Raw genomic sequence first — 8,442 nt, forward strand, 5'->3', positions numbered from 1 at the left:
TGCCTTCATGTCATGGCAAGAATAAACCACGAGCAAGACATCATGCCTGCTTGCACACTGTCGGTCCTGGAAGTAGTCAAGACCAGGTCAGAGACTGTGCTAAATCCCCATCTTCCTGAGAGAAAAGCCCTGGGGGGAAACTCCAAAAGCCTCTAATGGTTTTGAAACCACTGACAGCAACCCCTTCACCTGCTTTGGGTACTGTCTGATACTTGTCTGATACTATAAGGCAGCCCCAGAAATCCAGAGATACTGTCTTGTGAACAAGTATTCTAAAGTCTCTTTGTAAGTAAAGTTTTCATTCTATTGCACCTTCTCTCTTCACAGAAAGGAGCCTCTCAGGTGCCCCTAGAGAACAAGCAGCATATAGACTGCAAAATTCTCTTTCCAACTATTTAAAGTGTTTATTATTGCTAGTTTTTCCTAACTGTTCTAAATTGCCTGTTTTCCCTGTGCATAAATCCCCAACTGTGCGTTCAAACCTTGTAAATAAGTTTTCTGGTGAGATTTAATAATTTTCATAGTTATTAACAATCTTCACCTGGATATCAATATTAGTATCAATAATTAATTTTGTATATCTGTAACACTGACATGGTTCAGAGACCTCCAGTTGTTCACCTTTGATGGTCTACATCTCTGCACCCACTGCAAGACCTTTCCAAGTGGTGAGAATGGCAGTAAGCTTTACAAGTGCTTCACTTCTAGAGCAGTGCAGCCACTGGTTTTGGTAATGTTATATGGTCCAGAAACTCTCTGCATTCCCCATCATATTTTTACTGACATTATGCTGTTATGTAAAGCCATGATCACTTCCTTATTTACAAAATGTGTTGTGTGTTGCAGGAAAATATTTCCAGTTCAAAGCCCATAGAGCTAACTCAGCAAACCCAAAGTAGTGTGGTGCTTTCCGAACCGCAAAAAGGCAATTTCAGCCCACAAATTAAATCTATTAAAGCTGGTTAAATGTAGTCCTGATTCATTTAGGTTTCAAATGGCAGCTGCAATGTTTTTTGTTTCAAATTAGCTACCAAGCAGTGGTCTGTCGCATTTCCATAACACATAGATGTTTGGAAAATTGGTATGCACCAGTTCCTCACTTCATGTTAAATCTGTCAGGAGCTCTGTGTGTGGGTCATATGTGGCTGAGAACAAAACAGCCAAAGTGCATCAACTCCTGAGGTCCAGTATGACATTTGTAGCAAATGTTCAAGAGAGAAATATGAGTTCACTGGTTTTATGTCTCCTATGGCCGCTCTTAACAGTTGGGGAACATCTGGGTTTCCACTTCCTTGCAGTCACCAGAATACTATTGAGGGGTTACAAAATCACACAGAATGGTCTGGGTTGGAAGGGACCTCCAAAGGCCATGCAGTTCAAGCTCCTCTATAGTATGCAGGAATATCCTCAATTAGATCAAGTTGACCAGAGACCCATCAATCTTCACCTTGAATGTTTCCAGGGATGGGGCCCCAGCCACCTCCCTGGGCAACCCCAACTCAGTACTCCACTATCCTCATGGTAAAGGGCCTGTTCTTAATATCCAATCTAAATATACTGTAGTTTGAAACCATTGCCCTTTGTCCTATCGCTGCAGGCCACTGTAACACTGTTGCAAATGAAGTGTCAACATTTTTTGATATTCAAGTCTTAGAGGCCCTCTGTGTAGAATGTCAGGCACCTGCAAAAAGAAACATCTCAAAACTGAACATTCAGACCAGTTAACTTTGTTTGCATAGTGTGCTATACCAGCCACAAGCTGAGTATCTCAGACACTGTCTGACCACTTCCTTCTATTTCTCTTTGCCTTACTGTGCCCCACCATTTCTAAATCAATGAAGATGTTGCATAATGTAGTGTGGCAATCTTTATTTCTTACAGCAATACAACAAAAATAGGTTCAAAAAGACGTGAAGCTGGCTGAATTTCTGAAACTGTAGCCCAAGTGGCATACACAAACCTGGCCTGCAATCCAGCCTATAGCATGCGTGCTTCCCCTGTCTTACACTTGGTACTTCAAAGAAGCATGAGTTTAGCAATTACTATGTACTGCTTCTGTTGTAGTAATGGCAACCACTGTTTCAGAGATGGCAGAAAATTTAGAGCTGAATCTTTATGAAGTCTAAGCTAGACGGGCTTGAAAACATCTTCTTAATCATTAGGAATTGGATTTCTACAAGGGTAAAACTCTAAGCATATTTGGAGAAGTTTCAAAGGACAAAATTTATCCAAAAAAATAATTGTACAACTTGACTGGAATCACCATTGGTGAATTCAAACTTAGATTAGCACAAATCAAGTATTTGATGTAAATAAGGCAAAAAACATTCAAGAAACATAAAAAAGTAGTAAATGTGAATTAGGTGATTTTCTTTCTTGTGTTAATACTATGAACACTAGAAAACAGGTTCTTGTTTTAATTACAGTGAGGAATGCTGAGGACTATATCTGATGTACTTAACTGGAAAAAAATATTTCCAGGTATGTGCAGGGATTTTCTACTTAAGCACTATGCAAAGCATAAGCACAGTATTTCTTTGTAGGGTAGCAATGTCATTCAGTTGGACATCAGAGTCTCTAGTAAACTGAAACTGAAGCCTTACATGCTAGCACACTAGCTGCCTTGCCCCAGCTCATAGAAAACTAATATTCTTTCTGTTACTAAGCAATGACAACGAAAATATTCCTCATTTTTAATTTCTTCAGGAAAGTAAAGTGAGTATCAAAACCCAAAAGAGCAAATCAAACTGCTCTGAAGCTTATTTACTGCTTACAAATAGCTACCAACACTTAAGAGGCTTCCCCAAGATTGCCCAAATGAGTGATTTTCCACTGAGCTATGCATCATACTTGCTATGCTGCAAAAATACATGAAGCTCCACAAACTACAACACCCTATGTAATTGAAGTCATAAGTGTTTAACAATTACACATTGTAATGAACTTCAGTACAGCATGCACTCAATTGTACTGCACAGGCACAGCAATACCCTTGAGTGATTTAACACATGACCTAAAAATCACAGTTCCATATACAATTTAAAGAAACCCCAAAGCTGTCAGAAACAATGACAAAGAGTAGACCGTGGCTCATAAATATCCTTGTGGTTTACTCAATTGTCCTCCCATGAACATTGTTAGGTTTGGCATCCTTAGCCCTAGGAAGACATTTTTCCACAGTAGAGTATTCATTCTGTAAGCCAGTAATCACTGTACCAGGGGAGGAAAAGTCCAAACCCCAAAACTCAAACCATACAATTAAATTCAATGGATCTTGATTAAGTCTGCTGAAGATACGGGAAAGGAACAGCATTTCACAATCAAAACTTTCAACTAGGACAGAACCATTCAAATACAGAAAAACCACCATTGAGGGAGATTTTCATAGGACAGAAAAATGAGCAGCCACCTCTACAGCCCCCTAAAATGTATGTATGCTATTGGAAAGTTGAGGAGAACCAATTTTCCTTTCTAATTCTCCTTTCACCTTCGAATTATCTTTGGGAAGCTTCCACCCAGTCAAATGCCAGATGTGAAACGTTTGCATGCATATGTACAGACTACATTTGTATGCATATGTACAGACTACAAGTCTGAAACAGGAATAGTATACTCCCTGTGTCAAATAAGCAGGAAAAAAAGGGTGAGAAAACAGCAAGATATGACTGCATTTTATTTTCATGTTCTTTCCCCTGTGCACAGGAGTCACAGAATGGTAGGGGTTGGAAGGGACCTCTAGAGATCATTTAGTCCAATCCCCTGCTAAAGCAGGATCCTCTAGAGCATGTTGCACAAGAACATATCCAGGTGGGTTTTGAAAGTCTGCAGATAAGGTGACTCCACAACTTCTCTGGCCAGCCCGGTACAGTGCCCCAGAACCCCAAAAGGATAAAAGTTTCACCTTAAGTTCAAGTAAGACCTCCTGGTTTCTAGTTCGTGCCTTTTGCCTCTTCTATCACTGGGCACCACTGAAAACAGCCCTGCCCCACCTTCTTTACCTACACCCTTTTAGATATTGGTAAGTGTTGATAAGTTCAGCTCTCAGTCTTCTCTTTTTCAGGCTAAAGAGCCCCAGGTCTCTCAGCCTCACCTCATAAGGACTCCAGCCCTTTTGTTAGCCTCATGGCCCTCCAATGGACTCCAGTAGTTCTTTGTCCCTCTTGCACTGGGAAGCCCAGAACTAGACACAATACTCCAGGTGTAACCTCAGCAGAGTAGAGGGTGAGGGGAGAACCTCCCTCAACCTGCCTGTTGCATTCTTCTACCTCCATTTCACGGCATGGCGAAATCAGTGTCACAACCCATGCCCAACTCTTGGAACTCCAGCACTGGTCTTGGCTTTGAATTACTCCTCAGCCCTGATGCAAAAATCAAACACACAAGGGAATGAATGCTTTTGTATATTAATGCAAGCAGAATCAACACCTCAAATACAACTCAGAAGCAAGGGCCACATATGCAGAAAGCTTACTTTTTATAGAACTATTGCTCTGGTCTGCAAAAAAGTAAAATGATTGCTTTTCTTGTGGTTTCATAATGATTTATTTCAAGTGGGTTCTGAATCATTCATTTGGACATCTTGACTAACATATTTCTGTGTTCAAACTCAAGTATGTCGAACAGCTGGATAAGGATTTAAATTTTGAGGTGTATAATTTCATTTTAGGTTGCAGTTATTGAGGGCACTACATAGAGAAGGAGCCTACATCATAGGCTACTACTTCCTTTTTCATTAGAAAACTTGATTAAGAGTTGACTAGTTTTGAATGCAAAAAAAAAAATTCTCACTTTAAGCCTGTAAGTTAGCAGGCTACAAGTCACAACAAAATAAAATTACTGTGACAGACACATTTAAAAAAACACTAAAAAGAACCATCTCAATGATATTATCACAAGAAAAATTAAAACTAGCTGGCAATACTACAACCCTCTAATCCATGATCATAAAATGAACAATGTAAATAAATGATGTAATTCTGAAAATAGTAAGGAAGAAACTAAGAAACTAAGTAGCATATTAGCTAAAAGTTAAATCAGCCAAAAATACCTTTATTTTATAATTGGCACTACTAAGCTGATAAAAATACTTATATAGAATCAATCAGGTTGGAAGAGACCTCCAAGATCATAAAGTTCAACCTATGCCTCAGCCCTATCCAGTCAACTAGACCATGGTGCTAAGTGCCTCATCCAGTCTCTTCCTGAACAAACCCCATGAAAGAGGAAAAAAATCCTATCTTCAAAATTAGGGAAGAATTTTAAGAAGGTGAAAAATGTTATGTGTTTAAAGTATCTTTATCATTAGCTTCTAGAGGAACAGGACACAACCATAATGGTTTTAGTAAAAGTAGTAGGTCGTTCAGTCAAAGTATTTTAGAACCAGCTTGGGTTAGGAAATAGTACCTGGCTCATTAAGGTAAAACTCTGTCTACTGTAAGGCCTGGAAAACAGACAAATTCAGTAACTTACTGAAGGTTAAAAAAAACCTAAGGTGATCCCAAACTACTGGGAATGCCATCCTCTGATTAGCTAAGATAAAAAGCAGAGGCAAGATTTAATAAGAGTCGGAATAAAGTGATATACAAATCTGAGAAATTGATGTAACGTTGAAGACAAGCCTGGCAGTGGTTTAAAAAGAAAAATAAAAATGAAGGTAACATCAGACAACACCATCTTGCAGTACACATTTGGTCTTTCACATACCTACCTATCACTATAGTGTCCTTTCCCAGAGACAGCATTACAGAAGGTAACACAAGGGTATAGAGAAGTAACAGATCTCCTGTCATAGCTTGCAGATATAGATACGAGACACCTGGTTTACATAACTCTTAACATCCTAATGACTCGGGAAGGCATGGGCAACTTCATTATCAAAAGGACATAAAGTGGAACTATGGAGACAATGAAGTGGCACTGCTTAGGTCTGAGAGAAACTGGTGATTGCTGGGAGACAAGGCTGTCCCAAGTCAGGTGTTCGAAACTGGCTGAAGGAGAGGGGACATGAGTCCCTAGAAACTTGTACAATCAAGCCCTTGACCTGAGGACTGAGTGTACTGAGATGCAGTAGGCCGCAGCAGTGTATGTGAAGAAGCTCAAAGGAATTTGTCCTTGAGCCTTCTGATAAACAACTTCTGTGGGACTGTGTCCAGATTAGGAGGGAAATTAGCTTCAGCAGAAACCGCAAGTAGGAGGAACATGCAAATTCCAATCTTTAGCTGTGCCAATTGCTAATTAACAGTACTGCATTGCATGCTGGGTTTGCACTAACTGGGCTCACACTAACCTAAAAGATGATGCTCTGAAACTTGAAGCCTGATGTTCTCAATAAACTTTGGATTGTTAAGTAAGCTAACTCATATTGAGTCATCGCTGACTTTCCCAATCCCGCGGTCAGCTGTGGCATCAGACCTCAACAACTATGAAGCGTTAAGAGTGAGAGAAGCTGTATCCACAAGGAAATCAGGGTCACTAACTCAACTATAGGACAAGGTGCTGGCTTTTATCCATTCTGTAACATGTTCTGAAAGACCCTATGCAGAAGTGCAGTAGAAAACACCAAAATCTTCCTTAAAAAGACAAGTGACCCAAGAGCTAAAGCAGAAGGTGGAAGAATGTGGAGGTGTTGGGGAAGGGGATGGTGGGGGGTGAGTTAGGGAGAGAGGTAGCCAGGAAAGGGAGAAAGGCTCATTCTCTTTTTATTCACATACATTGCAACAGGCTGTTCAAACAGTGGCCATCCATGGAGTTCATTACCAGGACCATTATGTTCTATTGGTATCCAGTAACATGGGACACAATCAAGAATGGTGTTTGCTGTTGCTGCCAGTTGAGGCAAAGTCCTGTTTTCATTAAGGGTAAGCTAGAAATTAGGCTGATCCATCTTGATGGCATTAAGTCTCTCTGATTTTAGGAGCATACATACACAACAGAAAAAAAAAAAAACTGAGTCAGCATAACAAAAAAAAGTTAAAAGAATTCTGCCCTATTTCATACAGTTTATTTAGCATACTTAAAGCTAAACATGTACAAGTTTCTACATATTGCATTGAAAGAACTGTTCCCTAGCTTAAAAAAAATAACAAAACATCAGAAACATTAAACTTATGGTCCCTTTTGCAGTTTTTGTGCAGTCGATATCACTATTTCAGTTCAAAGCTTTTGAGAGGTACAAAAAACCCTTAACAATGGAAATGTAGACCACAGTGCCCTCTTTTGGCCCACTCATGATTGGTACCAAGCTTGTATTTATAGGGGTCTTGAACGCAAAATTACAGTTCTGCTATATAAAGAAGTAGGAAATTGCAGCCATTAGTAAAGAATGAGATGTTTCAACATTAAATTAGATCAAAACAACATGTACAGTTAAAAACACAGATAAACATACCTGTTTAATTCAAGATCACATTTTCACATAGGAGAAATACTGCATTCCAATACACCAGTATGGCTTTTTCCAGGAACAGGAGAGTTTCAGATTTAAAAAAGCAAAACTGTTAGCTAAGAAAAACTAGAAAAAAAATAGTTATGTTAGGAAGAATTAATATCAAGAAATGAAAATGAGATTAAAGCGAAGATTATAACATCAAGATAGACACCACTATGATTTAGTTTTGGAAGACATTTCACCTTCAGTTTTACTATTTATATAATAACTGTGGCAGTATATTTTACTTAAGAACTTTCACTTCAGAATACTTGAAAAATGTGGTGTCGCTTATTTTGTTTTCAATATTCAGTAGGCTGAAAATGCTTCTGAGCAAAGCGAAAGGAAAGTTCAAAGACTAAAGAAAGCATTTAGCTGAACTGTTTGGGCTCGCAGGCATGCATAAAACAAACCAGCCAAGCCCCACCAACCAAGTTTTGGCACGTATCCAGAGTAAGCTACAAGGTGATTTAAAAAGAGACAGCTAGTAAGAGAGACCAGCTTGCAATGAAACTGTACACGCCGTTAGTTCACATTTAAACAATAGATCTGATTGCAGTTTTGAGCACAAAGCCATAACTTAAAATCCTATTTTAATCAAATTTGAAAAACTACATTGATTTAATGTAAATACATTCATTCCCAAAGTTTTACAGTAACCAATGATTTTCAATCACACACACAACCAAGTTATAAATCCCTGAAACATGGATTTATTATAGGAATACTGATAAAACCTTAACAGACATACAAATGATACATCACATAGTGTCTTACATCTTAACGGTAAGTGCTTGACCACCTTGGATTGGTAGATGTATCACTCCTACTGTTAGACTCTAATTACCATCCTCTAGGACAACTGGTTTAGACCGAATTCACGAGTTTGCTGTTATCTAAAAAAGTTGGCTTTCACACTATAAAATCTTCATCTTCTAACTGGTACTTCAGAACTTCTGGAAAGAGAATTTTCCAAGTATAATGGGGACTAAACATACTAAGCAAGGAGAGTCATT

Source organism: Pogoniulus pusillus, chromosome 3 (assembly GCF_015220805.1).
Source record: "Pogoniulus pusillus isolate bPogPus1 chromosome 3, bPogPus1.pri, whole genome shotgun sequence".
Lineage (NCBI taxonomy): Eukaryota > Metazoa > Chordata > Aves > Piciformes > Lybiidae > Pogoniulus > Pogoniulus pusillus.